Source organism: Anguilla rostrata, chromosome 10 (genome assembly GCF_018555375.3).
Source record: "Anguilla rostrata isolate EN2019 chromosome 10, ASM1855537v3, whole genome shotgun sequence".
In the NCBI taxonomy this organism is placed as follows: Eukaryota; Metazoa; Chordata; class Actinopteri; order Anguilliformes; family Anguillidae; genus Anguilla; species Anguilla rostrata.
This window is the reverse complement of record NC_057942.1, coordinates 4,172,493-4,187,130: the sequence shown is the minus strand read 5'-3', so window position 1 is coordinate 4,187,130 and position 14,638 is coordinate 4,172,493. Positions and strand designations below refer to the sequence as shown.

The 14,638-nt window shown below is 51.3% G+C and overlaps 1 protein-coding gene across 2 annotated transcripts in view; it reads right to left on the bottom strand.

Annotated features, from left to right (window-relative positions):
- Positions 1–14,638, bottom strand: part of LOC135264747 (coronin-1C-A) — a 54,799-nt gene that overhangs the window by 29,267 nt on the left and 10,894 nt on the right. The gene's annotated exons all lie outside the window — the stretch shown is intronic.

The following is a 14,638-nucleotide window of genomic DNA, read 5'->3' as shown; positions in this document are numbered from 1 at the left end:
CACCCCCCACCCCCCCCACGCCGAGCGACGCGGGAGCTAAACCGTGCGTCAGCGGCTTCTGAATGCGCCCGATTTAAGCCGCTCGCCTCACACTGTATTATAAAAGAGAATTGACCCGAGGGCCGTCGGGGCAAGGCATCGGTATTCATCATTAAAGGGAATAAAACAGGACTATTCTTCAGCAGATTGTGCATATGTGTGTGTGTGTGTGTGTGTGTGTCTGCCTGTGTGTGTGTGTGTGTCTGCCTGTGTGTGTGTGCGTGTGTGTCTGCCTGTGTGTGTGTGTGTATGTGTGTGTGTGAGAATTGTCCGAGTGATGTCAGGTCAAGTCATCAGTATTCATCATTAAAGGAATAAAACAGGACTTTTCTTCAGCTGATTGTGCATGTGTGTGTGTCTGCCTGTGTGAGTGTGTGTGTGGGAGTGTGCGTGTGAGAAAGTGTGTGTGTGGGACAGCTGGCATATGGAAATAAAAAATGATTTTAAAAACCGAAAGGCAAGCACAATGCTCCTTTTGTACTAATCAGGCAATTTATGTCACTGTGAAAATGCACGTACACGGAACGCAGAGTTCCACTTCCTCTGGTGTTACCTTTAAAAGCGCTGTGCTTTCCAAACGGCTGCACGCATATCCACTGCGCTAAAATCAGGATGATGGGGAACACAAAAACTAGCCTCGACCGGGCCAACTGCCCGCTACACTTCCTCAAGTCTAACACACTTATCTTCCACCGTTTCCATAACAACTAATTCAAGATTCCCTTCACACGTTTTTTTAGAAGAAAAACCCAGAGATGCTCGGTTTAAACATCTGAGGGAGAGGGGGCCTGCTGGGGGGGGGGGGGGGCTGAGTAAGCTCGTCACACAAAAGAAAAAAAGAGGGGAGGAGGAAAAAAAAAAGTTTTAATTCATGAAGTCCAGCACTGAGGCGTTTCTGCTTCCTCATTAACCAGCAGCAGAAGGAGATGCCTCTACACAACAAGGCACATTCAGCATTCCAGAAGGGAGCAGGCCACACGTTTTCAGAGGATTCCGATTGGCCGGAGCTGCACCAATAGGCAGGCACCACTCCGCTGCACAGGCTGCAGAGCTCCAAAGACCCCCCCAGGACACAGTAGCAGTGGAGCACATCACTAAAAACAGACCAACTCGCCATACCCCCCCCCCCCCGTCGCTGCCCACCCTCCCCCACCCCCCTCCGCGCGTGACTCAACACTGCAGCCACGCAGCAGGGGGGACAGGAAGTAGAGCCAGACGGGCCCCGGAGCAGGAAGCCCTTCCTGTAGCGGAGCGGAGAGGAGAGGGGGGCGGGGCTTCGCGGGCAGATGTGGACAGGGAGATACGGCGCGCGGCGCCGAGCCGAGCCTCCAGATAAGGGCCGTGCGGCAGACTCCCGGCCTGCCGTCGCTGCTTCAGCTCCCAGAATTCCACACCGACGGCACCCACACGCGGCGGCCCGTACGTGCGGCCCCCGGAGTCTCTTCAGCGAGCAGGGCGTGGCTCGGAGCAAGGGCGTGGCTCGGAGCAAGGGCGTGGCTCGGAGCAAGGGCGTGGCTCGGCGCGGCTCAGACCAGCTCTTTTGTGCTTATCGCTGTTTGTTTGCCCCCCCCGCCTGGGCGAGGCTCCTGTGCGTTTATGGCCTCGGCCCCCCTCCCTCGTACGACCGCGGCGTCTCCAGCCCCACGCGGGGGTTTGTCTGCCGCCGCCATTAATCACCGCGCAAAGTGCAAAGGCTCCTCAGGAACAGGAAGCGGCCTCGTAAAAACGCTCGGCCTGCTATCGAGATCGCGATTACTACTCCGACTAGCTAGAATAACCGCCGCCATCGCCAACCGCCAACTGCCAACTGCCATGGCCGTTCCTGCTTCTGAGAGGACACAGGCCTAAGGTGAGAGAGCCACACCTTTCGAATGGCAATCTATGCCCAGGGGGAGCAGGTTTAGTGCGCTGGCTTGCAGCTGCGGTGGGGAAAAACAGGATATCCACGCGGGGAGAGAGAAGCCCGCCACTGCAGCAGCAGCAGCAGCAGCCCCCCGTTCACAGCTCTCTGGTAGCAGGCCTGATATCCTGTATGACACACACACGGAGCGGCTCTGCAGTTAGAAAGAGAGAGAGGGAGGGAGGGAGGCGGAAACAAGCTCTCTTTCCGAGGACGACGGCCTCCCCAGACAGACTGGGCGGCTCCGGCTCCACCGCTGAGCGGCACTGGGACGCCCCCCCCCCCACACCCCCACCCCCACCTCACCCCCCGGGCTTTAGGAGGGTCACGGCGGTTACACGCCACTTCCTCTCGCTGCGGCTGGCCCGCAGCCACACCGTCAAAAGAAACCTGAACAGAGCCGCTTTCCTGCTCCGGCCCGTGAGACCCCTCCATTCCGGCTCTGAGCCGTGAGACCCCTCCATTCCGGCTCTGAACTGCTAAACTCCTCCATTCTAGCTCTGAACTGCTAAACTCCTCCATTCTGGCTCTGAACTGCTAAACTTCTCCATTCCAGCTCCGTGCCGTGATACCCCACCATTTCGGCTCCGAGCTGTGACACCCCTCCATTCCGGCACCGAGCTGGGACACCTATGCATGGGAAGGGGAACTGGCTCCAAAGGAAAATGTTTTGAAGACGGGTGGTTCGGGGGCTGGTGGGGAACCAGCTCTATTGTGAGAAAACATGTTATTTCTGGCTTTTGCTGAACGTCTCTCTCTCAGGGATTTGTCAGCGTAATATCATAGCCTGTGCTGTAATTATGGCTGCAGGGATCAGCTTCAAGCAGGAATTCAGAAACAAAAGGTGGTCACCATCGAAATCAGCCCAAAAAAACGCTTCGGACTCAAAGTTTCCGTTTTCCCCATAAACTGGTCGCTGTTGCTATGACAACAACTTGTGTACCAGCCAGTGAAACGATGCAAAGAGATTCTAGGTTGTTCATAACAAGACACAACCCCCCCCCCCAAAAAAAATTAAAAAAAACATTTTTGTGCAATCACAAAGACAGGAAAGATGAGGGCCGTGGACCGAGGGTTTTGGGAATACCAGGGCGTGCGCGCCATTGTCGGAAAACTTTCCGATGCGCTGTCCCTTTCCACCGTTTCCATGGCGATGTCCTTTCCACCGCTGCGCTCACCTGACCCCTCTGGGGTCAGTGTACGAGGTACGCAAGGAGAGGGCGTGAAGACTGGGGGCCCAACACTGCGGGTGAAAGGCTGAGCTTCCCCAGCCACACCAGGCAGAGCTGCGGAAGAGCGAGGCGACACAGCGCTGGGAGATTTACTGGACTTCACGGCCTCCCCGTGAGCGGGGGTAAGAGCACACACCGCAGAGTCGCTTAGCACACCTGCGCGAGGGCATCCCGAAATGCAGCTCCTGCACGATAAGGAGCCAGGGAAACCCACTGCTGCCCAAAACGGCCAGTTTATCACCAGCGGTGCATCTAGGAGACGCCTTCAAATAAAAATTCAGACAAAGCGCAAATAAACGTGTTGGAAACTTTGTGAAAAATATTAGCTACCGCCAGCTGGGCTGTGAAAACCTGAAAATGTAGCGAGAGCAAAACGCCACCAAATTAGCTTTCATTCCCCCTCCAGCAGAGCCCTGTAGGGCTTACCTAGAGGCCCAGGACAGGCCTGGGCCCTGGAATTCAATGTGAAGACAGTCCTTGGTGGTGAACTGCATGCTGGGTAATTAGGCTAAGCATTCTTCCTCACCATGTCACTTGGTTATGGTTCCTTGCAGAGTGTGTGTGTGTGGGTGTCTGTGTGTGGGGGACTGTGTGGGTATGTGTATGTGTGTGTGTGTGTGTGTGTCTGTCTGTCTTGTCTGTGTGTGTGCTGAGTGTGCCGGTGTCTGTGTGTCTGAGTGAGTGTGTGTGAGTCTGAGTGTGTGTGTGTGCGTGCGTGTGTGTGTGCACCTCTGTCTGTGTGTGTGTGTGTAAGGTGGGGCACACGCAACTCTCAGAGAGAGTGAGAGGGGGAAAGGAAAAAAAAGGACAAAAATCCCCTGTCAGCTCACAGCGATGACTCACCGATGTCCAAATTTGAAACATCACCTCAGCTCCTCTGCCAGGTTGTAGAGTAAGCTCGTCAAGGAGCCGTTTACTAACAGTAAAGTGTTGCCTAGCAACATCGCTTAAATTCCAAAAGGAGGAGTCGGGAGGGTTGAATCGCATTCAAAACAGAGGTGGAGTCAGACGAATGAGGGCACGGAGTTTGAATGGCCTTTTAAGTACAAAAAAATAAAATAATCGATCTGCTTCAGAAAAGGCAAACCAACTGGTTTCAGTGGACTAGTACTGCACACCTCACTGTACGAAGCCTAAACTTCTTTCACCTGTCGAAAAAAAATTTCCTTTACCGTTTTCATGCGTCGGTTTATGAAATCGAGCATATGAGCACATTCTCATGTCTGTGTTTACGGGTTCCGTCTCCGTGCATGGCACCACACTCTTACGTAATTCCTGGGTATTTAAGAAATTGCGCAATCCCTGGCAACAGAGTCACAATTGTGGGTGTGCACGACTACAATAATTAGCTATCCGACTGGCCAATTACATGCACCTTGGGCCTATTTTGAATGTGCTGGTAAGCAAACGGCCAAATAAAGGTTCTCATTAGCAGTTATAACGCCAGGTATTTGTTATATTATGCTCCAAAGGCCACTGTTGGTTCAGAATTACTGCTTAGTCAGAATGGTTAAAACCACAGTCTACCTGTAGCTCTTTCACAATGTCCAAGCCTGACAGGAAGTCACCAAAGATCCACCCAGAATTAATTCCGTAAACTCACAAATAATCGCCCTCCGTTATTCCTCGCTTCGTATCCAGGCCTCACGTCCTCCAGCAGGGCACTGCTCTTCAGCAGAGCTTTTGTTCAAAAAGTTCCGTTTACCATAGAATACATAATCACATATTTTCAGGGAAGTATTTTTTTATTTTTTTATTTTTTTAAATGCTTGTTTTATGTGTAGCAAAAGGTTGAAATATGTCGAGCACTTATTTATAGAGAGCGCACAATTGCTACGAGCCTTTTGAAGAGAGGCCCAGTACTTCTGAGAAAGCAGGGCCAGTGGTTATCAGACAAGCGGCTTTCTATAGATGGATTAGCAGAGAAGGAAGAAAAAAAAAACAGAAAGAAAGAAAACAACAAAAACCTGGATGAGGCCAAACGAAGAAAAAAAAAAAAAGCAGTTGTTCCAAAATCTCCACAAGCTTGTCTTGAAAACCCAGAAGCGAACAGCCGCGCGGCGAGCAGGAGGAGGGCCGCCACGATTTCGACACGTGCGTTTTTCAGCGCGAATAACGGACGACCCGTCGCAAATACCTTCCGTGGTTGCCAACGCAACCCCGCACGCGGCGGCGAGACTGAGCTTCTCCCCGGGTCTCCAGAACCGCTACCATATAAGGGCACGGGCAGGACTTCGGGACACGTTTCTCTCAGAAATCAGAAGCCGCGAGGGCCCTCTGATGACAGCGCGTCCGTCCGCCACAGGAAGCAGGGAGCGAGCGAGCGAGCTCGACGGGCTGTCCAGCGGGGGGGGGGGGGGGGGGGGGGGACTGGAATCCACGGCTCGGGAAATTAAACCAACATGCAGACGGGTTCGCGGCTTCATAAAGAGACGTTTACGGCTTCCTGGCGCACTGACTCCACTGCATCGGCATGTAAAGTTTGAGGCTTCTTCTTCGTTTTTCTTTTGCCTGAGGAGGAGGAGTTACGGCCTTTAAAAGTGGCCCAAGATAAGCGTTGCATTGATCCGTTAAGGAATTTATTTTGTTTGTTTTTCATTTGTTTAGCCTTTTAACTTTGCTGTTCCCTTATGGATTCGCTTCATCGTTTAAAATTTTTATTTTAAACGATGAAGCGAATCCATAAGGAAAAAACTGAATGAATGTTGGAGTGTCGCCATGGTAGCAGCAGTGCTGTGGGCGGGGCTTGCAGTTACGCAACTCCAGAACCAAGTTAGGTCAGACCGTATGAGCGTGGCACAACATCCACTTCAGAAGACATTGCGTACTGCGAAAATCGACACCAAGACACATTATTCCCTCTTTTACACCCCCCCCCCCACACCCACCCCTTGTCCTACAGGCCAGCTGTAAACTGGACAGAAACCATGACGCCATCCTGGAATTCTGGGAACAGACTGCAAGGCCGGAGCGAGCTCCTGGAGCGCCTGGAAGAACGGGCACAGCGGACCGCTACGGAGGGAATGCTCAGGAATGCGGAAGCCCCCCCCCCCCTCCCCCGCCTCCCCCCCGTTTGTTCTTTTATCAATTAGCCAAGTTTTCCCAAAATAATTCTGCCGGAATAAATGGAAAACAGGGCGAATTGGAGCTGCCACATCAAACGCGTTTTGTTTCGAAAACGACCATCGATGGAAATATTCGCAGCAGGCAAGCAGATGTCCACCAAAATAAGAAAGAAAGAAAAAAAGGCCTGTTGAAGCGAAATCTCATTTTGGTCTCCCCGGTTGGACCTGCTCAGAAAGATAAAGCAGAGAGAGAGTCATCCGCTCGGTTCCTGCAAGATGGCGCCTCTCGCTTTGAAGGAACGCGACAAGCGAACAGGCCGACAAGACGGCACCTCGAAGCTTTCAGCGCACTTCCCACAACGCACACTGACGCGTGGCAGAGACGCACAATCTGGCAACCGTGGGAAAAAAGATGGTTGTGGGGGGGGGGGGGGGATTCGGAGATGCGGGCCGTGTCAAACTCCGCGCCACCATGAAAGACAGGGAGACTTGTCAGCACCTAGCTAAGATCACGAGTAGGTGGTCTTAACGGAACATTCCAACGCTGATGTCACAATCACTACCGGAGATTGAAAGTGATGGGAGTTCTAGAACACTGACTCTGAATTTTGAAAAGCACATTCCAAAACAACCCTGCTCTTCCAAAGGGAGCCTTTTCCCCTCTTGCCGAGGTGAAACAGGAAGCAGCGTAAATTTAAAACGTTGCGACACGGTTCTGCATTACGACCCACCATCTCTTTTAGGGGGGGGAGGAAAAAGACATTTATTTTATTAAACACGTCTCAAAAAATCGTAAAGCGTAAGAAACCGCGAATCTGCAGATCCTGAACCCCTGGAGGTCTGTCGGTGGTGCCTGGTGAATCCCGTCATTTTTACCAATAACTCCCAGGTCTGTGAGTGTGCAGCTGGCGGTAGGTTAGCTGGCTGTTGTCCTGCAGCTCCGTGTTCCTCTGGTGTGCACATGTGGCAAAGCGCTACCCGCTACCACACACAGACTCCAGAGCTCTGCCAATCACATCACGGTCCTCGAAGGCCGAGAACTGCTGGTTCCCCAGGCTCCCGTTACCTGGGAGTCAGGTGTGAAGACAGTCTGGCCAATCAGCAGCACAAACTGTTCAGTTATTTACCTGGGAGGAGAAAGAAACGAGAGCCGGATTCGGACCTGAGGACCAGATTTGAGTATCCACGGTCTCCAGGAGAACGTGCGTAAACAGCGGCGTTATCAGGGGGGGTCACGCCGCAGGAAGTGGGGGAACGGCGCGTAACGGCTCCTGCGTGTGTGCGTTCCCCGTACCCGACTAGCGGGAAATTCAGTGGTGAGATATTCCACGCGGAGGCGTACACAGAGAGCGCTGTTCACCGCGCGCGGGAGACGACGGCGATTCCACCCCGACGTGGGGAAATGAAAAAACAGATTACTTCCCCACACTGTGCATTCAAGGCCTTGTGTTGCGTGCGTGGAGCCAAACTGCATCCCCCCCCCTCGCCCCCCCCCCCCCCCCCGACTCAGACGGGGAAGTAACCGAGCAAGTACAGTAATACTGCGAAGCCAGAGGGTCACATGATCATACAGTATGGCACACACACGGTCACGCGCACACACGCGCACACACCGCACACACACACACTGGAGATCCAGATCCAGGTCAGAGCAGAGGACAGCGGCTGACCTGTCTCTGACACCCACACAGTCCGTGACCTCCGGGGTTCACACCTCTCCAGTCACGTGTGGTCTGGGTTCCGTGAGTCTAACCACAGGAGACGGGGCTCTCCTGGGGGGGAGGGGGTGTGTGTGTGTGTGTGTGTGTGTGTGGGGGAGGGGGCATCCGACTGCGAGGGGGGAGCCGGGGGGCTCCCGACACGACAGTGTCAACAAACGCGCTCCAATGTGTTTTTAGCAGACCCGTCCGCGTAAGCGATTCAGACGTCTCCCAGAGTTCACGACCTGCCTGACTGACAGACCCCCCCCCCCCCCACTCCCCGGGAATGCTGGGAGCTGAGCGGGAGAGATGGAACCGCACTTTGCTTAAAGAGCTGTTCGCCAGGGACAGGGGTTCGATTTCTCCACGCACAGCCGGCCCATTGGTCAGACACACACAGGCTCGTGAGACAGCACTGTTGGCATGGTAACGCCTGCCTTGCGAGTGCTCCAGTACACCTCACAGGATATACATATTTGTTAGTTTATTATACACAGCAAAAAAAAAAGAGGAATTTATTTATTTTTAATGCTTCACTACTTTGGTACCGGGCATTGGATGCACCACAAAAATAAAAAAATATCCTGCATGCTGTCAAAAAGCAGGAAATGAAGCTTATCAGCTTCTAATTATATTTCGGGACATTTTTTCCTTTTTTTGGACCCCTAGCCACCCCAACCCACAGCCTCCATCTCTCCTGCACCCACCCACCCACCCACCAACCCACAGCCTCCGACTCTCCTGCAACCAACCCACAGCCTCCACCGCTCCTGCACCCCCCCCCCCCCCCCCAAAACCTCCAGGCCTACCCCCCCCACCACCCCCAAGCCCTCACATCCACCCCATTCCCCAGCCCCTTTTCCCCTCCAAGGCCGACAGGGTTAGAGCACGTTTATCACTGAGAAACAAAAAATGTCTCACTGCAAAACCAACTACCACAGCACACCAACACTATCTGTGCATTAGAACACCGGCCCCACACCACATCCTGTTTTAAAGACAGCTGAACAACAAGAGAACACCAGAATTAAAAAAAAAACAGAACTGCTGCCATCAGAGGTAGGAAAGAAAGGGACTATCAGTTGTTTTCTCAAGTCTCTGACACATCCAGTGATGCATCCAGTATTCAAATCCGCTGTCATTTTGTGCTCCTTAAAGATCAACGTGATCCATTTTGAGTGGCTTTTGAGAGACGGATTAAGACACGAAGACACACACATTAACAGTATTTAGGTGACTGACATTCCCCTGCCTAAGTTGTGACATCATCCTCAGTGTTGAAAAGACAGGATTAGTGGGGGAGCTTCAATGGTGGGCAGGCACTGTCGTGTTCAGCCAATTAAATTTGCCGCAGACAGCTCCGGGCGCAGGCCTATTGGACGGCTCAGGTTGAGTGGCGCATTCCCCTGTCGCTGGGCGGAGGCAGTCACGCAAGGGTTCCGTTTCAGAGCGAAATATTCACAAAGGCTCTGGGGCGCAGGCAATCTCGCTAAAGTTCAGCGTCTGAAGATAAAACCCTGAACGCGAAGGTCACACCAAGACCAGGAAGTGCACGCTTTTCGAGCTCAGCACAAAACCGAAATGTATCCTGTGGTTCTATTTTAGGAAAACCACTGAGCACGTTTAAAACAAAAGGACGACCATTTCCGGTTTCCACCGAGAAGCTGCTGATAAAGCCATTATCACCAAGGGAGTGGACACTATAGTACTGAGAGAGCAATATTGCAAGGTAGCAGAGTGTTTTTTTACATAGAGCAGGAGAGCTGATCTAGGATCAGTTTAATCTTTCAGCTTATAATGGATACGATCAGCGTACAGACAGAGAAAGGCTGGTCTCAGGTCAGCATTAATACTGTGAGGTGCTTCATGAATAAAGGCCCGAGAGCTCCATCCTGCTACAACATGTCACTCAAGAGCGCTGCCCCGCCCTCTCGCCATATGGACGATCAAATCAGTCTCGTGGCTAACGTGCTAACGTGCTAACGTGCTAGCATGCACGCATTCCCACAGACGAGGCAGAAGATGCAAACCGCTCTAATGCAGTCAAAGACGTGCCAAGCGACCGCGACACGCGACCGCGTTGCGCACTTCCTGCCGAACGACCTGTGAGGCCAAAGGATCCACAGGTGAGCGTGAAGCCAACCTTTCACAATTAGCCTTCACCGACATTTAGCCAACTGGGTGAAATTTGGATGAGAACAGGCCGTTGGAACACAGGTTAAAAAAAAAAAATAAAATAAAAATCAACAGTATAAAAAGAATAAAACAATAAAAAGAAAATCAACAGGACATGAGGTGCGGAAACAAACGAAAAACACCGCCAGGCAAAGAGGAACAGCAGGCAGTTTGTGGATCACATCTGACTGTAGACTCTCACTGGCCCGCTAGCCCCAGCGCTAGCAGGGAGAGAGCGGTAAATTACCGGCAGCCGCGCGGCTCGCCGAACGCCGGCAGGGCGGGTAACACTCCTCAGCTGGAGCTCGAGCCGCCGCCGCCGCCGCCGCCTAGTCTGCGCCGGGCCCTTCCATTCCCTGGCTCCTGTGCCGCAGACGGCGCGGTTAGCGTTAGCCCACGTTTCGGACCGAACGCCGCAACGCCGTCAGGGAGGGAGGAAGGAAGGAAGGGGGGGAAAAACGTGTCGCAGAAGGCCCGAAACTACCCTGACGGAGGTCGACACACACACACACACACACCTGAGATTCCACCCATTAAACGGAGGAGAATTCCATTGTGTGTGTGTGTGTGTGTGTGTGTGGGACTGAACAGTAAATCAATTCTCAGCAAGGGTTGTTGAAAAAAAAAGAAAAAGGGCCCGTGCCTTGCTGCACACGCTCCCCTTCGGCTAATAAGCCCGTGTAAAAACAGGATACTCCGACAGGAGGATATCCATTTTAATAATGACGGAATATAGGCCAACTTCCTCATCTGGATGGGCTGAGTCAAGGCGGTGGGTGAGGGGGGCGGGGGGGCAGGGGGTGGAGGCCAGGCCAGGCTTTTAAAGGCACAGCGGTGTAGTTAGTCTGTGTGCAGCTGTGGGATGGTACCCCCCCCCCCCCCCCGCCCCACCGCCCCATGCATGCGCTGCCCGAGGGAACCTCAACCTGATGTCACTTCAATCTAGCTCCGCGTCTTCAAACCGTCTGGCACCTCAGCAGACTCCCCGAAGGGCAAGCAGGCTGGAACCTCCAACGTTCACGTCAAGAGGAAGACAAAATGAAGGCCTCCAGCGTCTCAATCCAGCTGCTGTGCCAAGAACAGGAATTTGATACCAAAAAAGGTTTTTTTTTTTTTTTTTTTTTTTTTTTTTAAAACAAGAGTTTTGTTAAATTTACCAGGCTTACTGTGAAACTGTTCCACAAAAACGGACTAGAGTTACCGTCTGAGTTTTTGTTTGGGTCACAGACGGAATGTTGACCGAGCGCTGACATCAGCCAGCCTGTCTGACGGTGCTCCGATCGAGACAAACGGGCCGCCATTGTTCCAATCGACCGCGAGTGGACGACCGTACAGGGGGAGCTACAGCCAATCAGCTTTGTCCTGTCTCGTCCGAAGTCTCAATGTCTTCCATGTGCTTGGAAGCCCCAGCCTTTGTGTCACCGGGAAACGTACACACTGACTCCTAAATCCCTGGGCCAGCCGCTAAAAAAGGGAGAAAAAAAAACAACAACACAAAAAAATCCCCACAGAGCACCATTGTACGTATAAAATTCCACCCAGATTTTCAACTTTTCTCTCTTGACAGATAAGGCGAGTCTCTCTCATCTGGTCATTCGCTCTGAAGCTTTGTTGCTGCTACCCCCTCCCGCTACCCCCCCATTCCCCCCGCCTGGCCCGTTCGTGACAGCATTGAGCAGAATGAGGGGGGGCCACCGTATTCAGCGAAATGCGCCATTGGCCATTGTTTTAAACCACCGCGGCCCTCAGGCCAAACTCAGCGTACTTTTGAGCTTCCTCTGTGGCACCACATGGCGCATTGGGGGGATATTTTCAATAACAGCTCATCCAGATCTTACTATTGTTTCTGTACAGGCCTGACCAACCCGCGTCACACAAGAGCAGACTCACTTTCCGCACCCCACCCCTCAAATTTCATAAGAATGACTCAAATCACATTTGCCCCGAGGTATACAAAATCAACCAAACTAACTCAAACCAAAAAAACGAACCTCTGTGAATTATCCAGGGATTAATTTAGGGGGGGCACCAATGCATTGCCTGGCATCAGCCCTATATAAAGGATCACTCTGCATCTGTGGGTGATGATTCTTCCTTCTCATGTAATGTCGACCAATCCTATGATGTATGAAGTGCAGGGCTGTAATATATGTCCTTGAACACTGAACACTGTGAAAGAGCTGTTGTGTAATGTAAAGTACAACTTTTAAATAAAGCTTTCCTGCTAAGGCAAAGCCACACGAGCGTTTCTCAAAGCGGTAAACTGCATCAGTCAAGTGGCAGATTAAGTGCAGGAAAGTGGAAGTGGCAGTAAATCTGATTACCCATCTGATGGGACACCATCCCACTCAGTGCATTACCGTCTTGAAAAATTGACTCGAGGATAAATCTCAGCTACCTGTTCCTGGGAAAGACAAACTTCTTGCGCAGCGACCGCTGCAGCGTTCTCAGAAATTAGGCCTGGATCACGAGAATCCAAGGTCGAAGAAAACAACGCCAAAAACACAGGAATTTACTGCAATGCACGTTCAGCCATTTTCCTTTGTAGGCTAGTTGGATTCCCACCCCATTAACACTGTACACTGAAACCCCTCTATACTGGACAGAGAGAAGTTTCCTTAAGGGAAATTTCACACATTTTAACAAACACAAAAAACATCGTAAATGCGTTGGGAGTGGACCAGATTAACCCAGGCAAGCCCGTCACCTGATACCTGTACTCAAGCAGCAATAACTGCTCAGACGATGGAACAGGATCAATACACGGGATCCTGCCCTATGGATCTTTTCACTGCAGCATGCTCACAGGGCCAGCGTTGTTCTTAGGTATTGTGTGTCATATTTACTTGGACTTAATTCCGACGTTGCATTCTCAAAAATCAGCTTGCTGGTTCCCTAATCATCTACACTTCTACCCTAGAACTGGCCATAAAACAACCAAGACGCCTGAAGCGTTAAGTATACAAGCATTTCCACTTGAAGCGATTTAAGTTTTTTCCCCCCCCACTTAATCCTGTTTTTTGGGGGGTTTTTTTTTTCCTCATATCATCTCTCTTGCATCATCGTTGACCGCTGGTGCCACTGTCAACACAGAGCAGTGCTGTTGCTAGGAGACACACAAGGGTCCAGAGAGCTATCGGAAAGCATACATTTTAATTGGCAGACGCACACTTCTCCAAACACTGGTATCAGCGGGCGCATTTGGCCAAGCATCACAAATGTGAATCAGGCTGGAAGAATCTACCAGCCATTCCCCTAGATCTAGGCTATTCATCATTCAGACTGACAAACCCAAACACTCTGACCACCATCAAGCACAAACGGTTATCGCAAGAGGACTCAGGGGGTCAAAGACTTCCAAAACATCCTCATAAAAGCACCCTAAATCCATTGTTATTTAGCAATTGCTAACAACAGACAAAAGTAACATCTGTGACTGTGACAAAGCTTTAACTGTAGGGTGCACGTTTTTTTTATGCAAGCCTGTCAGCTCCCCGCTGGAGTTAGAGCAGGTTTCAGGGAAGTAACGTTTTTAAAAAAAGATCCCAAGGGATCAACAGCTTGCAGCTCAGCAAGGCTTCTAATGACCGACAACAATACTTTTTTGCAGTTTACAATAGTCCCAAAACCGTTTCCACCCATCCCATGTCTAAACCCACAGCCATTTCAACATTACACTTAATCCATAACACACGTGGAAAACTTACTTCAGTTTTACCTGGCAAATTTGCTTAAAACCGCTCTGCCAAGAGAGTCAACGCGAGTGCATTCATCCCCTTAAGTCCCGAGCTCTTTGGATTCTCGCTCCCTAAAATCTCAGAGCTAACAGAGATCAGGAATAGCGCTCGGAATCTCAGGACTGAAATACGATAAGACGTGGAATTCTGGGAGAGGTTAGGCTAGGTTTAGCCTAGGTTCGTGCCGCAGACACGCCTTGTATCAACGTGGAGAGGCGCCACACCTTTCACAGATTCACGGACAGGTCTTAAGGTGGAAATTTTAAAAGACAGGTGCTGCAGGATGGAATGAAAGAGAGCCCTCCACCTTAAATACTCTCGACGGCAATACCAGGCTATACGCTTTGAGCAATACAAGGGCCATCTGCATCCTACGTCCACAATGACTCACGTTTCAGGCCAGAAAATGCCACTCCCTGTGGAGGTTCCACCGTATCCCCTCCAACACCTGAGATTTCGTCCCGCACCACAGCCCCCTTTCTGAAAGGCTGCCTGAGGCTCAGAGAGACGGGGGGTTGGCCAATTCCTCAACCCCCCTTAAAGGATAATTCCCCCCCCCAAAAAAAAAAACATCTTCTTGCCAATCTATACACTACAAAAATCAATAATCTCAATTAAGCCAGCAAAGATCTTGTTGCACAAATTGAGTGCATTTCTCAAAAGTGATGTCACTGGGAACAGAAAATCAGGGAAGATATTTTATTTATTTTATTTTTTTTTACACGCAAAGACCCACTGCAATTTTGCACCACTTTCAAAAAAATTGTCAGTCGCAAATGCAGGGTCTCGT